Source organism: Dermochelys coriacea, chromosome 4, assembly GCF_009764565.3.
Source record: "Dermochelys coriacea isolate rDerCor1 chromosome 4, rDerCor1.pri.v4, whole genome shotgun sequence".
In the NCBI taxonomy this organism is placed as follows: Eukaryota; Metazoa; Chordata; order Testudines; family Dermochelyidae; genus Dermochelys; species Dermochelys coriacea.
In genome coordinates this window covers 69163150-69188537 of record NC_050071.1, presented here as the reverse complement: position 1 = coordinate 69188537, position 25388 = coordinate 69163150, and the positions used below count along the sequence as shown (strand labels likewise).

At 39.4% G+C, this 25388-nt stretch overlaps 1 long non-coding RNA gene across 2 annotated transcripts; it reads right to left on the bottom strand.

The window, feature by feature from the left end:
• Positions 1 to 1117: 1117 nt before the first annotated feature.
• On the bottom strand, positions 1118 to 24626 carry LOC119855135. Of its 2 annotated transcripts, none has more exons than XR_005292763.1 (4): positions 24522 to 24626; positions 16640 to 16741; positions 7678 to 7741; positions 1118 to 1623 (listed from the first exon to the last, which is right to left on the bottom strand). It is a non-coding gene; the product is annotated as an uncharacterized LOC119855135 (long non-coding RNA). The 2 variants fall into 2 exon arrangements; XR_005292762.1 differs by lacking the exon at positions 1118 to 1623 and adding an exon at positions 2830 to 2951.
• Between the last annotated feature and the right edge of the window lie 762 nt (positions 24627 to 25388).

Here is a 25388-nt window from a genome sequence, read left to right as displayed (position 1 = left end):
TACAATTGGTCAGTGGAAGAGACAGAATTAGAACAACTGACTCCTTGCTAAGACCAACAGACCATACTGTTAAATGAATGCATTAGAAATATAGCCACAAAATTATTTATCCTTTTGCAAATGCAAAATAGCAACATTCTGAAGTACAACCTTTGCAGAGACTATTACATTGAAATGGTGTTAAATGTAAGAGAACTTTGAAGCAAATCCCTTATATCAGGGGTGGCCAACCTGTGGCTCCGGAGCCATATGTGGTTCTTCAGAAGTTAATATGTGGCTCCTTGTATAGGCACCAACTCCGGGGCCAGAACTACAGATGCCAACTTTCAAATGTGCAGGCGGGTGCTCACTGCTCAACCCCTGGCTCTGCCACAGGCTCTGCCCCCACTCCACCCCTTCCCGTGCCCTCCCTCAGCCTGTCGTGCCCTCGCTCCTCCCCCACAGAGCCTCCTGTACGCCACAAAACAGCTGATCGGGAGATGTGGGGAGGGAGGGGAAGCACTGATCAGTGGGGTTGCTGGTGGGTGGGAGGCACTTGGAGTGGGGTGGGGGAGCTGATGGGGGGCTGCTGAAGTATTACTGTGGCTTTTTGGCAATGTACATTGGTAAATTCTGGCTCCTTCTCAGGCTCAGGTTGGCCACCCCTGGCTTATATTTTCAGCAATAAATGCATGGCTTCCATTCACATTTGAGGTGTGTTAGTCATATGGCTAAAACCTTGAAAAACTATTAAAAAGAGATTTTGGTTACATCTCTTCATTTTTAGACCCGTTTCAATATCTCTCTATAGGCCTTGTGTACAAAATTTTAAAAAAGACTTCTTTCTACTACTTCCTATTTCCACAGGAAACTGCACTGAGGGACACTCCTTTCCTTCCAGATACTGTACCTTACTTCTCAAATATTAAGCAACTGCCTGTTATAGTAAAGCTTTGTGCTACAGAAAAGAACAAACAGATAACAGAGAGTGGTATAAAATATCAGTTGTTTTCCAAAATGGAAAAATCATCTGTTTAGCTCTCTCAAGGTCTCAGCTTTGAGATTTGCTGGCAATCTTCTCATAATCAGGAGTACATCCCTTTCCCAAGTTACAGATTCCATTGCATGGTGCCTGTGCATACACAGTAACTGGATAAAAATATAACCTAGCTCTCCTTTTCATGTTTTTAAGTTGCAACACACAGCTTCACCACAAAATGCTTGTCACCAAGTGTAGGCCTCTTAACATCTGCAGGGCTCTCCAATATAGGGATGGAACTTCATTGTTTATTAGAGAGAGAAAAATTAGGTCCAGTGTGAATAGAGGTAGATTAGTCTGATTTCGGAGGCCCAAGACAGACAACCCACAGTACAAGGAGCAGGAGATAAGAAAAAGATTAGCCAGATTTTAGATTTTCCCAGCCTATCCCTATTATCACCATCAGCTCTACACATACTGTAGAACCCAGTATACTACTTTGGGATTAGCTCTGTAAATTGTGTCTGTATTATACTGTTCTTTGTGTAATTGACTGGCTTTTCTCTTTGGGAATGTGGTCAAGGACTAATCTTGATGGGAAGAGATGGTTGCTTTATTTCAAGCAGGCAGTCTCAAAAAGGTACATAGCTGACATCATCAACACCCTGTGTTGAAAGAGAAATAAGTTAGGCAGGAGACAATTATATTCAGTGCTCAGAAACTAGAACTTGAACACTGCTAGAAGGAATGAAACAAAACTAAAATATCAAAAACAAGACATTTGTCTTTCATAGTAAGTGGGACTGAATAAATAAATCAATCAAAATAAGTTTGTTATTACAGCTCTTATGTGAGTACCTGTTCATAGAACCTTGGAATTCTAGTATAATCAAAATGTTTTACAGTACAAGGAGAGCAAATATTTATTTACCATGTATAATGTGATCCCACCACAATGACAATATGAGGGGAATGAATAAAGCTATATTGTACAGACAAAGAAAGGAGCTTGCATTAGAGAAACTTAAAAAAATCCTGGGTCTTTGAATAAATCATGTTTGACATATTCAAATCAGTGAATTAATTTAATGGAGCTCCTTTTAATAATAAATCTTAGCACCTCTGGTATGTATCACTTTCTCATCCATAGATCGTTACGTGCATTTAACAGATTCGGAAACTCATGTGCAGACAGATGACTTGCTTGACAAGTATTTCTAATTGCTAACTCTAATGTCCAAAGTTAAATACAGTATTTACTTACTTCCTTTGTTGATTTCACACCATATGTTTGTTGGTCTGGTAGGCAGGAAGACTATGGGTCATACAGACTTAGAACATGTATATTTGTAACCACTCAATCTCTTTCCTTCCCTTCCCACACCTGCAGCTCACACCATAGATTTCCGCTGAAATGAATCCTTAATAATCTAAGGTGTTTCACTAGCAAGTGATTACATGCTCCAAAAATATTTTCACATCCATACAGACACCCCAAAAACTAGTGAATAAAAATTAAACTCCCTATTAACACATTAAACATGTCACTTTAGGACCTGATCCTGCAAAGACTTAAGCCTATGCATAACTTTATGTGTATGAGTAGTTCCACTGACTTCAATGGGACTATTCGCATATTACTCATGTGAATAAGTCTTTGCAAGTTTGGGGATTTAATTATTCTAGAGTTTGTCCTTTGCAGAGGATATTAAGACGAACATTTTCAGAAGTGACTATTCCTGGACATGGGTGCTTTACTGTTTGTGCGTATAACCTAAGTCTTTATGTATCTCAAATTTGATATTGAAGTATTTCTACTTAAATAAGTACAACCTTTCAATTTCCAGACTTTCAAATTTATTTAAAGTCATTCCATTCTAAAGTGGATTCTCTTCCCTTCATGGACATCAACAACAGAACAGGTTCCTGTGTTCCAATCAGTTACCCTCTGTGAAAAGCTCTCGGAAGGCAATGGGATTTGAAGACATTGAGGCTGCACAGATGAAATCAGAGTTTAATTTGGCCTGCAGAAACTTCAGTTTTGGTGATGCTGCATAAGATCCCATTCTGAGATCTTTCTAATTGTGTATTTAGCACAGTTGAAAAGGAAATAAGAGAGACATAATAAATATGGAATTTCACACTTTTCAGAGTTGACCCACATTTATTTCTGAATTTCTTCATTTCCAATGTTTGTATTTGTTGTAGTTACAACATTCTAAAAATGTTGCTGTAAGTTAATAGAGACTTATTTACAACCTTAATTCTATCTTAACTAAGGACCAGATTCTGATTTGTTCATTCATGTTGAACAGTAGCTTACACCATGAGTAAGGATATGATTTAGTCATGGAGGTCACAGAAGACTATGGATTTCGTTACTTTACCGGACCTCCGTGACTTCTTCGGCTTCAGCTGTCAGTGATTGTAGCCATGGCCAGAGCTGGGGCTGTGCAACTCCACCGTCTGTGGCTGCGGCCAGGAATGGGGCTGTGCCCTCTCCCCTATGGCAGTTGGGCTCAGGATACCAGTCCTCCTCCCCCACCACCACGGGGCTCCAGCTGTCATCCCTCTCCTTCCCCCGGTTATTTTTATTAAAAGTCATGGACAGGTCATGGGCTTTTGTGAATTTTTGGTTTTTGCCCATGTCCTGTCTGTGACTTTTACTAAAAATAACCATGACAAAAATCTTAAACTTAACCATAAGAATTCCACTGAATTCAACAGGACCACTTAGGGAGGAAGGTACTACTCAATGAAGTATCAAAATCTGACCCTTAGGGGTTTTTTGGATTTGGGAAACTTTTTTTCAGGTGTGTGTGGAAATTTACAGAGATTGGTCAGAGCCTGGGATAACTTTACCACAGGAAACTACCACTTTTCTATTTGTTTTTTGTTCTAGTCATTTAACTGAGAATCATTAAAATATAGAAAGTTAGGAGTGGTTAATGGAACAAATGAAATTGTCTGCCTTTGTAGTAAAAATATATTTTTAGTATTCACAGCTTAAACATTGTTTTCTGTTACTACAACAATCCATGCTGAAGAAGCAGAGAAGGATGTGGGCTGATCACCTGCAGGGTCCATTACTGGTGAGCTCAGCCAACTAATCATATGGAAGCTTTTCTTCACTAAAAGAGCATTGGTAACCAAGTAAGCTAGTTTGTCTTTAATTCTTTTCTTCTAAAAATGGCAGGGAAACACCTTATTATAATGAATATCTTCCTTAGCAATCAAAGACAAAATAAATATTTGATTTCCTGTGTCTGTCTCACGTATCCATGGTTATTTTCTGAGTATTTTATGAAAATCTACAGCTTCCAAGATGATTTTTTTCTTAAAACAAACATGCTGCTCTTACTTAGCTTCAGCTTTCTTGTTGATGCTATAAGGAGTTTTTCCTGAACTATCAGGTCATTGATCTGCATACTGCCTTTATACTGATCATCAATAACTTGCAATGATCAAGTCAGAGTCCAAATCTAAGATCTTATCGAAACTATCGGAAATTACTTTTATCTCCGAAATGATAATATGGTGCAACCTTCAACTCCTGATAGTCTCGGAGGAGTTCAATTTCAACTATTCACACAACTCAAAATACAAAAATTATTAAACTCCATATGATGACAATTTGCCCAGAAAAGCATTTATCATATGGCAATAGAGTATATGCCTCAAATTTTTACATTAAGCCGTTTTACATTACTGATGCAACTCTCAGTTGTCAATGATGAAACTGAATAGCTGTTAAAACTGGTAAGATAACAGACTCATAAAACTGAGTCTTAAGGGATTTTCAAGAATGAACAAACAATTCACAGGTGGTGACAACAGGGATTTATAAGATTCAGTAGGCCATGTTCTAAGTAACTGACACTCAGATCAGAATCAAGCGATGATTGTTTTTTCAAGGAGACAAACATTTAATCTGCAATTCACACATTTTCAGATATACTGTTTTGAGAGAAAACAGAATTAACTGATCTCTGCCTACCTTTGTCTTCCTACCCCCTCATCTAGAGCAGCTATGTCCCACTGCCCCATTTTATTTCTCTGCACATGCATCTTTATTAACCTCACCCATACGCTGATTTTTAAATGCTGGAATTGCACATACAATAGAAAATTGTGTGTTGACAATCCCAAGAGCCTTCTGATTTGAGTTTTGTTAAGAACTGACACCTAGATTTAAAAAAAAAAAAAAACCAAAGATGCTACGTTCCATGGAAGTGCTCTTGCCATACTTTTAACATGGTTTGTCATTCTTTTACTTTCAGCATATTAGAATTTTTTAAGACTCACAGTACCGAGTGCTATTTGTCCCCTGCCATTCTTCTCCCCCTTACTCTATTCTGCCCCCTTTTGCCTGTCCCCATTTCCTCGTGGTTCTTGCTATTATGACAAAGTCAGATCTGTCAGACGTAAGAGAGTAGTCCTACTGGGCTCCGGGAAGTGGGAGGGCGCAAGTCCTCCCCCAGCCTTAGGGGAGGATCCACCAGGTCCAGGAACTCAAATAATTGTGGGGGACAATCAAAAATGTAACAGGGGCAGGTGTGAAGGTCAAAGGGTCAAACAAAGGGAACCTGAAAGGGACACCGAGCAGAGAACCCTGGACGGCATTTCGAAGGTGACAAGGGAGCCAGTGGACGCCGCATAAGAGAATAGTCCTGTTGGGATCCAGGAAGTGGGTGGGCAGAAGCCCGCCCACTGCTAAAGGACCTCTCCCCAGCCTAAGGGGAGGATCTACAGGTCCAGAATTCCAAATAATTATAGGGGACAATTAAGGAAATAAGAGGAATGAGAGTGAGGTCACAGGGTTCAACTAAGGGAACCTGATGGGGACATCGAGCAGAGAACCCTGGACGGCACCTCGAAGGTGTCAAGGGAGCCAGCGGATGCCGCATAAGAGAATAGTGGAAGACAGATATATCAGCCCCAGAATGGTAAAGGCCCTTGTCCCTATAAACTGAAGAACAATTACCTCGAGTTAATTAGAGACACCAGAGTCCAATTAAGGGCTGCCACAGTGACCTTTAAAAACTCCTCTTCTGGTGAGAGCAGAGGAAAAGGGAGGAGAAGCAAGCTGCAGCAGGTTAGAGACAATAGGAGAAAAGGCTACTCCTGGGTGGATGGCTGTGTCTCCTTCTTATAGATAAAACAATCAAGTTAACTGCTGTTTGGGAAAAGACTGGCCCCCAGAAGCCAGTGTAGTAAGTCAACACCCGAGAGAGTGGGAGGGAAAAGTATTCCTATTTGTGTTGTGAGTTTGGTTTTTTGGTGGTTGTTTTGCTTAAGAGAACTACTTGAGCTTCCCCTGAGGCCCACCTTGTAAACATATTGAAAAACCCTCCAGAGTAGGACTGATTTACTTCAGGCCCCCACTGCATGAGGAAGAAAAACTGAGGCCAATGAGGTGTTTTGCCACGCTGTATAAAAACTTCTCTCCTCAATTGGACTATATCATCAGAAATACAACAGCTTGTCATTTAACCTCTCCTTTCCTTCTTCTCTTATCTTCTCTCCCCATTCTTATTAATTCATATTAGTTAAAATGTCTTCCATTTATTCTTCCATTTTTATTTTTAAAAGTTGAACACTTAAAAAAACCCTTCTTCTATTCAGATCCTGTTCGCTGTGCCAGGACTACTAACAAAGTTAGCTGCCAAATCTGATGGGCCTAATAGATGCACCTAACTATTACGAGTTTGATCCTGCCCCATTGAATATAACGGGAATTCTGCCCTTGCCTGTAAGGGAGCAGGCTTCCTTCCAGATCCAGTTCCTAGGATCTGTCATCTCATTTCCAATATGCCACAAAACTGTCATAAGAGAATGGCTTTCAATCACTACCAGTCTGGATCAAATTTGAAACCAATGAGGAGAAAAGTTCTGTATTGCCATTGCTAGTCACTTAAGTTATTTGGTCTATGTAAAAAAATTATATGTATGCACATTCTCAATAGAGAAAATTGAATTCAGACTAATATATATGTGGTTATATTACTAGCCAATGACTTCGTATGGTTCAGTATTTGGTAATGCACAGTACAGCAATAAACCTTTCATAATAAATTATTTTCTTAAATTATTGTTTTGTTGTGTATGCAATGTAATATAATTAAACCAAGCTGTTCCACTATTTATTGTATTAGCTATAGAGATACAACTAGCAAAATGTACTGATTATACATCAGCTGTTCTCACCCAGTCTTAGTTACCTTACTTAAAAAAGGTGTCTGGATAGTCTGTATAAAAGAAAACAAACATGTATAATGCAAAGTGTGGCATCAAATTTAATATAAAAGTGTATTTTACTTTCCTTTTGAGATGATGGAAATTTCTGCTGACAGAAGGGTGTTGTACAGGGAAGCACATATGGCATATGCCTGGACAAAGCTGCAACCCTTTCTGCTGAGTTAAGTGGAAAGGTTGGTTTCAGCTTAGCTCTGTGGTTGGGCTCTGCACCAAGTTAGCTGAAAACAGAACATTAGTTTGTGCAGTTCCTGACATGGATTAATATCCCACGTAAAGTGAGGAGGCTGCTTTGATTGTGAGAGGGAACGTCACAAAAAGACTGACTTCAATATTATTTTGGTGTCTATTGGCATCGCAATGGCTCATTGAAACAATGCCGCACAAGAGACCAAGAGCAGGAGAAGATTCATTGGTAGCAACCCAGAAAAACCTTGAATATGCCCTTTAAGTAATGTCCATACCTTTAATGTCTACACATCAGAGTCTGGAGGCATCAGCATCTGATGGAAAGGAAGGAGAATTCTTCTATAGGGAAAAAATGGTATATCAATATATCACAGTGCCTAAAGAATTACATGACTCATACATACTGGAGATACAGTTTTCACATTTCTATAAACACAGACCATCTGTACTACATTTCCAGTTATTAAAACTATGATTTTGTTACAACATTTAAAACTTTTGTAACTGTCTTGCTAGCTGCTAACATAAATTAAGTGCTATAAATTGACACACAGTTTTAATTACTGAAATAAAGTGCAGATGCCCTGGATTTAGAGTAAACTACATGACACTTCCAGAAGCCAATAACTGGAATCTTTTATTTTCATGACATGCTATGATCAAGACTATAGTTTGAGGGAAGTTTTCACAAATGTCATAGACATGAAAATAGCATATATTTCCAATGAGGAGCTGTGTTTCATGAGCTGATGTGTTATTGGTGCCCCTATTGTGCCTGTTAGTGCATAAGGTAGGTACAGGACCTATTGCTGTATCTCCTTTTCTAGGGATCCCTTTTGCTGTATGTAGCATTCACTCCATTGTATTGTTGTGCAGTGTACAGGATACATCTTGTACACCTAGCAGAGTGCCAAGGGAAGTGCCACTAAATACCCCAATCTTGGAAACATATTTGTATTTATAAACAAAAGCTCAGCTCAGATAAAAATATTCCATTTTCAGTAACGTCACTGAATTTACATCCAATTTTCAACCGGGTTGAAAGTAGTGCATGTAAATTGCTTAAGGGAAAACAGTGCAAGCCACTCAACTGACATTTGGAATTTGGATACCGTCTGGTGTGGTTCACAACTGTGAGTACTAACCTCAGGGCAGACCATCAACAAGTAGGGTAGACACTGCACCCCAAACTGCTTGTGTTCTCTATAATTAGATTTCACCCACCCAGTAACAGGTATGAACTCCTGAAGCACTATAACAGCCATGAAAGCTTATGCTCAAATAAATTTGTTAGTCTCTAAGGTGCCACAAGTACTCCTTTTCTTTTTGCGGATACAGACTAACATGGCTGCTACTCTGAAACCAGTCTTACCATGGAGTCACAAACAGTCCCTTTGGGCACTCCAGTCTATCTTCCCACTCAGGCAAGATGGACTTAGTGATAGCTGGCGGCAATACACTAAAGATCACAAAAGATTCAGTGTTACTTACAGTCCTTAGAGACCAGTCACTTACCCTAGGACAATTTGTACCCTAGAACTCTCACTAAAGACCATGCTTGTAGCCAGTCCTGTTATAAATTAACTAAAGATTTATTAATTAGCAAAAAGAAATTAGGGAGTTATTACTAGGTTAAAGCAAGCAAACCTATATACACAAATAAGTTACAGTCTGTGGTTTTAAAAGGTGACAGAGCTGTAGTAAACTGTCAGCTTTGAATGTCTTTTAGGGCTAGCCCAGATTGATCCTGGGGATATCTGCTTCTGTCTCATAGCTCCAGCCCTGTGAGGCTGAAAAAGAAAGATGAAATTTTTTCTTGTCAGCTATTTTTATTTCCTTCTTTCAGGAGTCAAGCGGTGGGATGAATCCTTTTGCATGTAACAGCTTCATGGCTGTGAAGGGGCAATTAACAAAGTCTTTTTATTGTGATGTCCCACAATGGCCTGTTTAGTTGTGGTAGCCCTTCTTGATGGGCAGGAGACGATTCAACCTAACTGGGTTCACAGTTTCAGAGAAAACTTTTTTTACAGTTTTAAAGCAAAATCTTAAATATTACCTTTAGCATGTGGTAAATATAGTATAAGTGAGATTGACAAATGCCGCAATTTACAAGCATTTGTTACAAGTTCAATACCCATCGTAACCATACGAATGCACAGGTGAAACAGACTGTTTTCCAGCAATGAATTTCTCAGTGTTTGGCTGAGATCTAGAGCCTTGGCAAGAGCCAGTCCCTGGTCTGCCAGTATCACAGATACTTCTGACTCCCAGCTCTTTTCTCTAACTACTGCAACATAACCTTCTAGAACAACCCACGTGTGCACACAACAGCTCTGGTTGTGTGATCTAAGATAATAGTGCTCTGTTTTCAACCTCACACTCATTTTACATGAGGGTAACTCCATTAACGACAAAGGCATTTTACTCCTGATTTACAGAAGTGGTAACCTCTATCACAATCAGGTTCCATGGACCAAATTCTCTACAGGGGTAACTCCCTTGACATTAATGGAGTCATGCTAGCAGAGAATTTTACCCAATTTGTCTTCTGTGAAGAAGTACCAGAACAGATGAATGAGTTCAAGAGTGATTTCCTGTTGGAAGTTAAAATAGTTCCAGGGAATAATGAAACTGAATAGTTTAGTTTATTTCTCACATTATCTCAGAAATCTCTCTCATGAGCCACCCAAAGATTTTCACAGTCTTAATACTTGTGTAGCACATGGACTGCATGTGAGATAACATTCTTTTGTCAACTCCACCTGCAACTTCAGCCTATCTGACGAAAAAGCCAGTATTTTCTTTATGGCAAAGTTTTTAATCACACATATTTAACCCCTATATCTAGTTACTTTAGCATATTACCTCTTCTACATAAGTCATCAAATTGCTTATTTGTATACTGAACAATTTAAAAAAAATCAAGAGTAATTCTTCTTAAAGTCAGAATTTGATTTCCCTGTAAAACTATTTGTCTTCATTTATATAAACATATTGCAAAAACTGAAGTGAAAATACTCATCCTCTCTTCCAATAAAACTCATGAGACTTATAAAGCAAAATTGGCAAGACATTGTTTTTCTGCATTTTAAAAACATTTGTTAATCCTGATGTAATGTTCAATACATAAATTGTTCCACTTGAGTAGCAACACCAGGAAGCTAACTCTAGATATAAAAAGGTTTCTCTTCCCTCTGCAGGGGGGTGGGGAGGAGGGAATCAAAAATATGAAGAAAAAAGTTTTTAAAAAGTCTGACTATCAAATAGAAAAACTTGTCCTGTTTTTCAAAGGATATCCCTTGTGCTGACAGTCTTACACGGCTTGATCTTGCTAGTGTCAAGTCAAGAGAACCAAGTGAGCCAAAGAAAACTCAGCTGATACTGTATTTTAGCAGGGTCACTGAATTTCTCTGGTTAAAAGGAGAAAGGCTGTGAAGCTAATCCAGATGAGATACATAATCTCTTGTTTATGTTTCACTGTGATAAAGCCATTTCAGAACAGCAATAATGAAAAGCCAGGAAGTGGGGGTAGGAGTGAAAGAACACACACACACACACACACGATTATCTTACTATCTTATTGTTTTGGCAGATGCCAATGCAAAATTGAAGGTCCATGACACCTAATATAATTTTCCTGAAACAATGAAAATTTGATCTTTCATGAGGGAAATAGTGAAGGACATGCCAAATAGTGGGCAAAAAAAAGTGTTCTGCACATGAAATATCAAAAGTGGCAACAATTTCAAGGCAAAATGGCCTACTCTTTAATTATCTTCGGATTAAAACGTTCAAATCACTCTCTCTCTCCCTTCCTTCCCTTCTGCTTTTAATTTTTTCTTTACACTCAAGATGGTCAATAAATCAATCTAGAGCCAGCAAATGAGCACAGCTGGAAAGAGTACTTTAATAGGTTGAGATTCTTATGGTTTTCAGCACTGGATTCTTGCAAGCATTTGCAAGGATTTGCAGGCAGCATATCTTTCACCTACCATGATCCTTTAGACACTATATTAATAATGGAGGCAGCCTCTTTGATGCTGAGTGCTATGTAAACTATTCACTCCAAAGTTCAGCCTTATGCTGTTCCCATATAAAGGTAGCGTATAGTAAAATTTTCTACCCATGCTTAAAATTCCTGTTTAAGCATCAAGCCTGTTCAAGACAGAAGAGCAAGAGGTGCTCAGCATTTCTGGAAATCAGGCCATTTCTCTTTCTCAAGATTGGTGTACATCTATTTTGGTGGGAAAAGATCCACAAGAAATCATGGAGAGGTTTTCAAGAGACAAATGAGTGAGACCACAGGCCAAAAATTTCGAACTTTGGTGCCAAAGTTTGGCACTTAAACCCATGGTTCATTCCCTTCCAGTAACTTGATTATCAAAGGTGCAGCAGTCCCACAACTCCCAATAACTTCAATGGGATTAGAAGATATTCAGTACTCTACATGAAGCGCCTCACAGATGAAAGAAAGATCAACTCTCAGTGCATGATCATTCAGAAAATAGCACGCACACCTCCTATTGGTCTGAAATACAGGGAAGCATGTTTTGTGGTTAACAATTTAATGTCTTAAATTATTATACAGGAATCTATAAACAGATAATCTACTGCAATTAGAAAGACTTCTGCAGATACCTTCTTAAGCCTCAGGGACAGACCCCTGAGCTTGCGTGTAGCCTCAGTTACATCAGTGAATCTCTGTATGGCTGCAAGAACCTATTCGTGCGGTTTACTTTGCAGATTAAAGGTCTCAGTCCATAATAAGGAGCATGGATGTGTTAACTGTAGCCGTATTACAAAGGCTTTCCCCACACATGTAATCAGTTATAAATAAGTTGGTTAATTCTGTGTGTCCCTAGTCAAGCACAAACCTGATCATGTGCCTAATATCACAGATTAACAGCTGTGGCTGTAACATGTCCAAAAGCTCAATAGTGTTTAGCAATTTATTTATAGTGCATACTTTTTTTTTTAAATGTGGTTTGCTTTTAATGTTGGTGCCTTGATTAAATACTTTACCAGACACAAGAGAATTCTACTTTGATGGATTTTTGGCATTTCAAGAACATTTATGTATGTGGCAGAATCAAACATGGAAGTAAAAAAAAAAAATTCAACCCTTATAAACAGATTTTTGTTTCTGAATTTGTCCCTTGTTTTAGAACGTTTTGCTGTTTGGGAGCAGGGTGAATACTGCAAGGAAAGTACATGGAAACATGCTTTAGAATGAAAACCATGAATTCATGACCCCCTTTACACATATTTTCAGAAATCATTCATATGAATATTTGTTAGCAAGAATGCTAGTAGAAAGCATAAGCCTCAAGAGTGCTCATGCAAATAAGTGTTTGTGCAAAGGCTCATAGTAGGAATGTTCGTTTCTTGAAACCTATGATTTTCTTCCTGATTATAAATGTTTCGGTCATTTAGTCAAGGAGTAGAAACAATATCAGTAATGAACAGTCAAAATCAGAACTGAAGTAAGAAGTTCACAAACCTCCATTGGCCCATAGTTCCTGAAACATGCTCCAGGGACTATTTGTTTGAGCTAGCTGGTCATATGGTGCTAGTTCTCTTTTTTTCCAGCTGCTCAGTTGCATTAAAAGAAATTCAAAATGTAGTAAATGCTTTTCTAATGTTACTTTTCTATGTAAACAGTTGCTATTTAGTTGCCACAGCGATGTAATTTGATCACAAATGGGAGGAGAGGTGTCCATGACACAATCTTGCTATTAAGACATGGTCCACATGAAAAAATTAGAGAACTCTCTGTCATAGTTAAAAAAGTTTTAAAAGTTTGGAAATAGTCTTTGATTTTTACAGACAATTCCCAAAGAGAAAAAGGGAGCTACTTTAACTGAATAAGCTATTTGTTACAAATAAGTTGCCCAGCACTTTTTCTGATGAGCAGAGAAGCCCTTTAAAAATGTAGCATCACCAAATAAAAATAAGAAAAAAAAACAGCAGGATAATTGGGATTTGTTCAATAATCTTGAGACAATCAAGCAATCTGAATCAGCCTCTCACAGATTAACTACTTAATTCTAGCTTTTTATTTACAAATCTTACATCTGTTTTCCAGCACTCTAGCAAGAATTGACACTCAAAGCATTTTTTCACATGCGCCAGTCAAGGCAGAATTATTTATGATTTCAATTAAATGAGAAATTTGGGAAGAAGAGGGATGATCTATGTAATTAAACTACAAAAGGAAAAAAGTTATGTTCAAATAGGGTAAATGCTCAGACAAACTCACAAAAAGGATGAAATTCAGGGTTGAAACTCCATCCCATTGTGCCAAAGTAACAACACATATGGCCTGTAAGTTCATGCACTGTTTTGAAATACTTGCATTACTTATGTGATTAAGGTGGTTTAGGGTGTGCTCAAAAAAATCGAAGAAAAAAAAGTTGGCATTAACATAATGTAGAGTGTAAGGTTTCTTTGGACCCAATCTCAACTTCAATAATGGACAATTGAATACAATTGCTGTCAACTCTTTGCCCAGCTCTAGCTTTTTTGAGGGGGTGGGGAGGGGTGCTATTATGGATCCATACATATATAAATATCCTTATAAATGTAGTAACTGCATGTAACCCCTTTTAAAACCTCACTTTCTTTGGCATGTTCAAATATTGGTTTGTTGGAGCACAATAAAGTAAAACAGTAGAGTCCAACTTACTGGCAAAGTGTACTTAAAATAAATTGTGAAGACAATTGAGAAAAGACTTAAAAGTGATGAACATTTTAAATGTACAGTAGTAAAAAATAAAAATATAGAAGTGGCAAATTTGATTTAAAAAATCATAAAATCCCTTCCCAGTGGTAGTTTAGCATTCATTCCAAGATACAACCCAGGCTGAATGCTTATAGCCAAGTTATAATAAACACCAGAACACAGACATTAATCATGTAAAAGCTGACAGACCTTTAACTCTAGTGGCAGAGTTTGTGGTTCCTACAATGTCTGACACTGTGTGTTGATTTCTAAGTTACTTAAGTGGATGGACAGAAGAAAAATGTTACCATTTTAATTGATGTAGTACCACATAAACCCAGTCCCCAAAACTTTTCTTTGCCAAAATTCTATTCTGTGGGTTGAAACTACTGTATAAAATAAAATCAATGAATGAATTTGAATTTTGTATAGTACATACTTTTAAAATGTAGGCCTGTAAGATACTTAACATTTTATGCGTATACAAAACACATATTGGTATTGGGTGTATAACAAGGACTGTTACCAGTCGGTACCTAACTGGTTATGTGTGAATGCAAATTCAAGCCTGTGATGTGAGTGTACCTAATTTTGACACTGGCCCACAGTATACATCATCATCACTAGGAATGGGCAAACCTGATATGAATAAACTCATCTGAACCTTTACCCATCCGTCATCTTTGAAAAATCTTCAATGGTTTTAGTCTGTTTGTACTATTCCACCCTCCTACTTTAGGGTTTTTTAGTACTGTACCTGTTTTCATAGTAACTGAAACTTCCACCTGTAGTTGCAGCACATGACCTGTTCACACTTATCTTTCTCCAAAGTGCACAATAACAAGGTTACAGACTAACACGGCTGCTACTCTGAAAGATTACACTAGTTACTGTAGCAATCCTGCACTGATAGAGATGGAAAATTCCTGTATGGACATTCACCTAAATTCTGTGTTTCTATTATCACCAGGAATTTTCCATCTCTAAATTCTGTGTTTCTATTATCCAAACAGTTTCTTATTATTAAAAGAGAAAAATCTCACCTCTTTAAATGCAAGCAAAAGCATATTACAAATTAGTTTTCTTTCAATAGACTTCACAGGACTTTGGACACCCAAATTAAGCACTAAGAAAGTAATCATGCCCAAATCTGGATGAGTAAAAATCTATCATTCAGCAGCCCATTCAAACCAGACAGAATGCTACCTAATACATAATTTAAAAAAATATTTAATCTTGACCTTAGATAACCGGCATTGACTACATTGTATATACCAGCATAGAGGGTATGTCTACACTACAAGCGCTACAGTGACAGAAGGGGGTTTTCCATCACTGTAGTAAATACACCCCCTTGAGAGACAGTAGCTAGGTTGACAGAAGAATTCTTCCATCAACCTAGCTGTGTCTACAGCGGGGCTTAGATTGGCCTAACGACATGACAGGAAATTTTTCACAGCCCTGAGTGATGTAACTAGGTTGACTTAAGCTTTAGGGGTTGACGAGGCCTGAGAAATTACTGATTTCCTCTTTTCCCAATGGAACAAGTTAGAATAGCCTTTGGGACACTGTACAGATGAGTTTAACAACCTCTCTCTCTCCTTAATCAACTAAGCTGAATGGTTCCAATAGCCAGGATAGTAGGGGACTTCTGCATGTTCTTAAAACTCAGAAACAGAAATGTCCATTTTAAACTAACAGGGCCTAATTCTGATTTCTCATATCGGTTTTTAAATGGTGTAACTCTACTAACCTCAGTGGAATTAATGTGGGTTCATCATGTTATATGTACTGTAAGTCAGAAAATCAGACCTGTAATATGTAAAATGCTCCCCTTTGACTGGATTTTGGATATAATCATCATAGGTTACTAAAACTGAAGGAAGTTTTGCTAAAAGGATTTGCACATCACATAGATGATTGGCACCAAAGAAGACAGTGCTGAAAAAGCATCATTAAGTCATCTTAACCTCATCCCACAGTTAAAAAAAAAAAAAAACAGACAAAATGAGAGGGGGAGGGAGAGATAAACATAATCTGACCTCTGCTTTAGAGCAAATGTCTTAGAAATGAAAAATCAATTACTGCTCCCTTTTTCTTCTTAGACAGATCTGGCCAGTTCTCAATGTGAAATTATTAACTCTTAGTTACTGCTTGGGCCTAAGAGGTTCCGACAATCATTAGAAAATCATACAAACATTGGGCCATCTGAGCTTTTGAAATTTCTCCCATTGCTAATCAGAACAATCTCAGTCAGTCTAGTTCAGAAAAAAAAAAAAAAATAGACTGTGGACAAACCCAGAATCACAGGAGTACAAACTGCAGCATGACATTTTGTTGGGAGACCTTTTGCCATGACTGTGTTTTGTCGCAGAACATTTTATCAGGGATTGTCTTCCTCATTATTACATGGAGCAACCTGAAATGCATACTAGACATAAAGTAATGTGGAATTAAAATACAATAATGAAAAATAAAACACTGATGAAGTATTGCTTAATTTGTTTTTCACTAACCTGTTGTTCATCTCCCCAGGGTGTTCATGTGTGCATATACACATTCTCTCTATACATTCTCACACAAACCCTTTGTAACTTAGAGTTGCTGAAGTGTATTTCCTTATAAAAACACAAACAGTTAAAGTTATAAAAGAATAATAAATTAAGGTGACATCTAATACAATACTAATCAAGCTTAAATCTACTATCATAATATTCAGCCACACCAACACTGTAATACCCTCTCCCTCTATGACACTTTCTTTCAATTCAGTAGAGCACTACGACCATCAAAGAACCAAAAATAGTACCACAGTGTGCAGTCTTAATTCTGACTGTCCAATGCTACTATGCTAGTTCCATAATACAATACCGGCCCTAGATCACAGAATTGACAATGCAAGCACACAGAAATGTCATTATTCATGTATATTACATCACAGCCATGAATTGTGAGATTCAAACAATCAAAACTACTGGGAGAAGAAGGTGAAAGTTGTTTCACCTTTGCAGTAAAGAGTGCAAAGAGAGAATAACTTTGGCACTGAAGGACTTGCCACCCTTGGAAGGTGGAGGTCACTCTGCCGTTGAAGGAAAGTCCCCAGAGCTGGTCCATAATGGTTTAAGAAAAACAGATAACAGCTATCATGGAGAGAGAGCAGGAGAAACAGAACATGGAGTTTGTGCCAAAAATATAGATCTAATCCATTTATTACATAAAATTAAAACCTGTGAACTTTGGAATTATGGGGCAATAATTCCATTTACGAGTTCTGTTAACTACACAAAACGCTCAAGCTTTGATTTATGATATCACCAGAAACTTTAGAAGGCATTACCGCCCCCTATGTCAGAATTGTCCATTTCATACATAGATTTATATATAAATTCCTATCTTGATTTTTAAATATTTTACAATCCTAATTTCTCAAGGTATATTCCAAAAGAAGCAGAGAGAGAGAGATTCAGGCAAACAAATGTTCTATATAATATTCTTAAATAACACTGATAGAACAGCAGCCTTTTCTTGCATAATTTGACCACACAATTTAAGATGAACAATTCAATTTATTTTTTATTATCACATCCTGACAGGATAACATTAATTAGCATAAATGCAGCCTGACAGGAAGGAGGTGGAAGAAGGGAATAGTTTCCATTAATGCTGTCTTGCCTTCGTTTATTTTAAATTATAGACTTGACCAATGTATGACAAAGAGATTTAAGAATTACAAATTCCAAAAACATGTTACATATTGTAGTCCATTTTATTTTTGAATAGTGGGAGTATACTATAGTTAATAGAAAAAAGTGAAATTGATTAGTCCATATTCATTACTCACATTGAAAGAAATGCAAAAAGTAAATAGCACAAAAAGTGAAAATGAAATTTGAATTTTACATTTTTTTTCAGTTTTAGAAATTTCAGGTGTTATTTGTAAGATAGTGAAAGGAATTTTTAAAAGTGTATCACTAACTTATTCAAAATTCACATTATTAAAATAAGAAAACAAGTTGAAGCATCAGAGTAGACACAGAACAATAGATATGTTAGTAATCCTATTTTTATGGTTAATAGAGAACCCTTTTAGATAGCAAGTACTGTATACAATGTCATTTGGGAAAACTATTATTAAAAGAGTAGGGTATAAACATTTAACATACCCCTCTACCACCTCTTCTTTTGGCATAAAAATTAATTCATAAATTAGATGTATAGACAGTTTTCAGGTGCGCTTCTGAGAAAGAAGATAACATGCTAGAAACTGCCAAACAGTTCAGTTGTCTTCATCATATTCTTAAGATGTTTTTGTCCCTTGAATGATATTTGCTTGACCCAAGAGTAGGGTGAAACTTCAATATGCTGCAAGGAGAAGAGAGATGACAATATCCCTCTCGGGCTCTGACCTGCAAATTCTTCAGCATATATGTGACTTCATTGAGACTACTCATTTGAGCAAAGCCACACACATGAAGCATTGGGCCTTTAGTAAGCTGAAGTCTGGGCTTGGCAAAGAATAATCTGTAACGTCAGACAGGATTGTAGTGATATATATATATATATATATATATATATATACATACACATACATATATACATACACATACACACACACACACACACACACACACACTACAAACCCAAACTGTACACAGTGACTGTCATTTAGTGCCTGATAGTGAAATCTCTGGCTGCAGAGTTCTAAACTGTAGGCTATGTCTTCTGCAGAACTCCAGGAAGTGTTCTGTACCACACTGCACGTCATATCTTCCCCTCCTGGAAACAAAAACTGGCCAGAATTCCAAATTCTCTAATTAGTGAGTGGCTACAGGCAAGTCCACACACCTTACCTGCCCTGAGTTGTGAACAGATGGCTAACAACATACTAGGAAATCTAAATCGTTACGATGATTTGCCAAATGTCCAAGCTGTGATAAGTGCCCCCTTGATACCTGCGGCAGCTCAAACTTCCAATCTTAAATGTTATTGACATTTAAACCTAAAGTAATTTTTTCCAGTGTAGTTTGGTAAGGGTGTTTCATGTGTCTACTGAATGCAGTTCTTTGTCTAAATTAAGTGCGTTTGAGAGAGGGAATGACCTTGTGAATTATGAAGTTATAAAACATAATTTTGGATAAGATTTCTTACCGCAATCAAGCCTACGGACAATTTGACATGAATTCCCCAAGAGATTTATTGTAGTTACAAATTAAAACACTTTGGCACTTTTCCCATTAATAATTTATCTTCCCTGGGTAAATCATTACATTTGCCTTGCTTGCATTACACTGTGCATTTATAGGGTTATTTTTAAACATTTGGATTCCCCAATCCGACTAACAGTTTGCATTCATCACAGCCGGCCCCAGATATAATACCAAAAATCCTTTTAGTATTGGTTACTAATTGGAAATGAGCACATTCTTTATCAATTTTATAACATTGTTAAAAAAAGAGAGCCAGGCAACTTCCATGATTTCTCAAACCTTTTTAAAACAACAGCTTTATCTTCCCAAACCATAAGTGAAGAGTTAGCAGCATAGGGGCTGACCCTGATCTTCTCTGTATATTCTCTGCTTAAAGGACATTAGCAGGAAATGGTCAGCTTGAGGACACAATGAAAGGAAACACAGCAGCAAAGGTTTCACTGATAACATGTGATTTGAAGTCAGTGAACAGATTCAGCCAGCCATCCAGCTGTTCAGGCCAAAGTCTATATAGCACTCTGCTGACTCCAACAAGACTGTGTCATGAAACCACGGTGGAAGACTGACACTTGACATAACAGGTGGGGGAGGTAGAATGTTTTCACACACCACCAGGTTCACTGGCTGAGTTATTATTTTATGTCATAATCTAGAAAAATTATGCTGTTTCAGTGATATTTATTTTCTGCAGATTTACTGGGTCAAATTTAGAGAGTATGGTGATTACACTCTGTGTCAGTAAATTAGGGTAAGTAGGTGTAATGAAGTCCAGGTCAGTGCAGTCTACACACAAAAGCCAGATTTTTCAAAAGATCTGAGCACCCACAACCAGGAACAAATTTTCAAAAGAGCTCAACTCCCATTTAGCTACCAAAGTAAATGGTTAAATGTTCCAAAGAGTTCATCACATTAGAAGCTGGGCTCTTTTGAAAATAGAGCCACATGGGGACAGCAGAGCGTGTACAATAACTTCTACTTTAAATCTTACAGCCTCCTATTCGTTGTCTTTCCTGTCCTGTGTCCTAGGCTCTCAGCATTAGTTACACCCATTTATATTTAAGGTACTTCTGCACTAGCAACTGTACACATATCCATGTGCATGGTGGTACCATAGCCCCCTTATTGTTCAGAAGCACACTTCGGAAGGCAAGTAAAATAGCATGCCTGAGGGGTGTGAGTAAGTACTTGCCTCAGGCTGTGGCACGGCCCCGTACCTGTGTCAGTTTGCGGTATGGACGGGGGCAAGAGGCATATATCTGGTCTCGAGTTTCAATAGTTCTCCACTCCCATTCCCACAATGCACTGAACCCTTGTCTTCCTGACTCTTACCTAATCTATAAGGGTCCCTTGTCTCCCACATTTTCACCAGCAGTAGTGAGCTGCACTGATCACTTCATAACAGCTTTCTGCTGCACTCTTTTGGTCAACATTGATCCTGCGCCACGAGCAGCTGCCTGACCCGTGAACCACACCATCCTCCACAACTTCATTACTTGGAGGAGCAGGAACGTACACCTGTACTGGGAAATTTCACACAGGCTGGAGCAGGCAGCCATTCACTAGACTCTGTCCCAGTGCCAGGAATGCATCAAGAGCCCGAGGCTCCTGTACAGGGGGGGCAGAAAGACTCAAACAGTTGCTCTGGTTGGACTTGTCATACATGCCCCTTCTATGATGAGCTGGACTGGGTGCTGTCAAGGGCTTCTGCTACAGAGCCTGAAGTGGCTCACAATTCCCCCACTGGCCTCATAGTCTGATGGGATGCCAATAAGTGCCAGGGCAAGGAGGCCACAGGGACTGCAGAGGATGTCACAGAAGACCTGGAGGATGAGGAGTATGTGATCTGCACCTCTACTCAGAGAAGCAAATTGAGGAAGCTCCCCAACAAACCCAATGAGGACCCCAAGTCCTCGCAGGAACTAGAATCTGAGGCTGGTAAGTTACAATGGACTTCCACCCTCCCCGCCAATAACCCCTCTTGCCTGGTGCTAAATTCCTGATTTTAAGATCCAGGGTATTTGAAGGACCATGCATTGACTCCCCTCCCCCACCCCCTATGTCTCTGAATTTGAACAGGAGTGTTTAAGCCAAGGTATTGTCATGCCTCATCTCCTTAGCATCCTCCTCCAACTCCCCCCTGCATCCAGCCCCTCTTTGCTCCAGCCCTAAATGATCCCAACCAAACAAGATACCTCTATAAATCAATGATTTTATTGATTTCTGATGAACCACTGCTAAGCCTTTGGCTAAAGCAATGTCTTAAAATCAGAATATTAATGAAAACTCATTGTTCCCCTGTGTCTGTACATGTTTCAGGCAGTAATGTGGACTGGGGCAAGAGGAGTTGGGTTAGAAAGGTCCCGGTTGGGGATAGGACAGTTGTAGAAAACTTACAGTGGGTTGTCTACGGTTAGTAACAGTTGCCTTTTCTCTTGGAAGATTACACACTGATATCCCCTTACAAGTGGGAGTCATGCAGATTACAAAATTGTTACCATCCTTGTCCCTGGTGCCTTGGCTTTCTCCACACTGAGCCATGCTGCACAGACCAAAGGAAACAACAGTGGGAGACAGATCCAGTTTAGTGGTTGGATAAACACAGTGAAGAGTCCCTGTACAGTGGAGAGGCAAGGGGCTTGTGATGCAGATCCAAAACTTCAGAGAACAAAATAAAGTTGTGTAGCGTCTCTTTCTTTCCCTAGAGAGACAAGTAAGAACTGTGACAAAGTTCCTCCTCTACCTTGGTGGGTCTTGCACTTATTGGCAGATTTGCTCGCCTTGGAGCTTCACGGCAGCCCTCAGCTTGGCTGTTTTTCTGAACCCACAGTCCAGGTCCACTCCTCCTGTATCTGACCAGGAGTTGGGAGGATTTGGGGGGAACCCGGGCCCGCCTTCTACTCCGGGTTCCAGCCCAGGGCCCTGTGGAATGCAGCTGTCTAGAGTGCCTCCTGGAACAGCTGTGCAACAGCTACAACTCCCTGGGCTACTTCCCCATGGCCTCCTCCTAACTCCTTCTTTATCCTCACCATAGGACCTTCCTCCTGGTGTCTGATAATGCTTGTACACCTCAGTCCGCATTCTCACTCCTAGTGCCTCTTGCTCCCAGCTCCTCACATGCACACCACAAACTGAAGTGAGCTCCTTTTTAAAACCCAGGTGCCCTGATTAGCCTGCCTTAATTGATTCTAGCAGCTTCTTGATTGGCTGCTGGTGTTCTAATCAGCCTGTCAGTCTTCATGGTCTCCAGAAGGTTCCTGATTGTTCTGGAACCTTCCCTGTTACCTTACCCAGGGAAAAAAGAAAAGGAGTACTTGTGGCACCTTAGAGACTAACAAATTTATTAGAGCATAAGCTTTCGTGAGCTACAGCTCACTTCATCGGATGCATGCATCCCATGAAGTGAGCTGTAGCTCACGAAAGCTTATGCTCTAATAAATTTGTTAGTCTCTAAGGTGCCACAAGTACTCCTTTTCTTTTTTGCGAACACAGACTAACACGGCTGCTACTCTGAAACCTGTCATTACCCAGGGGAAAGGGACCTACTTAACCTGGGGCTAATATATCTGCCTTCTATTACTCTCCTGTAGCCATCTGGCCCGACCGTGTCACAGAACTCATCTGTGTAAGCTCAAAAGCTTCTCTCTCCCCAACAGAAGTTGGTCCCATAAAAGATAATACCCCACAGAACCCTGGGCTACTGCCCCTGAAATGGTAGCACTAACATCACATAACAGCAACAATGTGCACATGAGTGTAAGTGGGTGCACAGCATTATACCTGTGTCCAGCACAACAATGTGGACAGTCAGCATGGGTCCCGGCAGCATGTATACAGTCCCCAAACCAAGTAAGTGTACCAGTTTAGACATAGATTTAGAGGGCTAAATTAGGAGGAGACATATAAGGGAATGTAAGCTACAAGTAAACGTTAGTCCAAGTAAGTCTATTGTGTAATTTACACACTGACGGAGCCAGAAGAGCCATTTAACTTAGCCATGAAAGTGACAGCAGGCCAAAACCAGAAATGAGTCTGTGTGTAAATACAGTTTTGTAAAGCCTCTTCTGGGTATGACTTTGCTTCGATAATCACTGCATCCTCTACATTTCTGAGAACAGATAGAACTGATTCTTGTGTGTTGGGTAACACCCAGGTTACATTCATAAAACCTTTAGAATAGACCCAGTTGGGAATTTTTCAACAACTCTTTTTCTTTGGAAAATGCCAATTTGTCCAAACCAAAGCTTTTTGTGGAAACATATTGTTTTCCATTAAAATGTCTTTGGGACGATTTCTCACATCCAGGAATTTCTGGTCAAAGTTAGAAAGAGGGAGAGATGCACCTCAGAAAAGCCAATATCATGGTGGGATGTGGGATTCAGAGCCGGAATTTGAATCTAGATGTCCCATATGCCCAGTGAGTGCCATAACCACTGGGATATTGGCTAGTATGGGGTATCTTTCTCTCTGGATTTTTCATTTCTAGAAGTCTCAGTTTTGTTCTGCTGTGAAATAAAAACACATTTCAATTCCTCAACCTGCTTGGCAAAATGAGATTTTTTTTTTCTGGTCATCACCTACTTTAGGGCTCTTTTCTTAAGAAGCCACATCAGTGTGAAATGAACTGAAATAATGTTTAGTGTTATTTTCTTCTGGTAGTGATAGTGTTCTGCATTATATTGGATGTACTGACGTACAATCACATTCTATGAATACTGTCCCCTGGGATCTTCACATATATGAGAATCTAGTTTTGTAAGCATCCCATGAGGTTCCCTCAGACCACAAAATGATTAAAACAATAAATGAATGTTTGTATGATAATGAATCTTAATGGTTTTGGGGTTTTGCACCCTGTGAATGAGTTGCCACCCTTGCTCACCCCCTCATGGCCTCAGGGGAGCCCTGCAAGCAGTCCCTTGTCTTGTTTTTCCCTTTCAAGTGGCTCCTTAGGTAAACTCCACCCAAGCATTTTGTCCACTAATTCCCATTTTCACAGTGTGTAATTTATTGATAGAAAAAACTCAGTTCTGAGGCATCTCTTCTCCCTGTCTCAAGTCTGCTCTCTGCAGCTCTTCCCTGCATTGGCAGGCCACTCTCAGCCCTGCCTGACTGGAGTCTTTTCTTACTTTTGCTTCTCTTCCATCCAAACCAGTTCAAAATAAAGTCTCCTCAAGTCTGTGCATTTACTCACTTATCAGGGCTCTTCCCAAGCCTGTCTTGCTGGTAGTCTCAGTCCCAAATTCCAGGTCTCTCAGTTGGAGCCTGCTTGCTCCTAGCAGTCACCAATGTCCCTGAGTATCCCACACCCTCTGCAGCTTCCTACTGCTCTTTAGAGGGGAAACCAGGTTATCCCAGGTGTGCCTCCTTAGTATTCAACATTGGCTGGCCTCAGGCTTCTAGCCCTTAAGGGGCAAGCCACTCTGTTGCATACTCTGCAATCAATAATAGGCTCAAAATTGAATTTACAAAACAGGAGGCCAGGATCTATTTTGGGAAAAAATTAAATAATATGCTGCAGCGAGTCTCAGAGCCTGGGTCAACTGACTCGGGCTTTCAGGGCTCATGCTACGGATCTAAAAATAGCAGTGTTGATGTTCCCACTCAGGCTGGAGCCCAGGCTCTGAAACCTGGCAGGGGAGAGGGGTCGGGGAGGTGAGTCTCAGAGTCCAGACCGCAGCCCGAGCCCAAACAACTACACCATGAGCCCTGGAGCCCGAGTCAGTTTACCTGGGCTCTGACTCTCACTGCCACAGGGGTATCTTGCTTTGTAGACATACCCTCAAATCCCACATTAATACCACATTCATTTTATTTATAACACAAGTCCCTCCAAACTGGAGGTATCACCTTAGCTCATGACAGATCTGATCTGCTGGGGTGCCAGGTGCTTCCCCTCCCACTGAAGTCAATGCAAGTTGGGGTCATGCAGCACAGTCCAGGACTGGGCACTGTCACTTCTGCCTGAATTTGCAAAGGGAAGGGGAGTGTGCATGGATGCAGACAACAGAGACTGAATGAAGTTTTAGATGCTCCAGAATTCAGGTGAATTTTCAAAGCT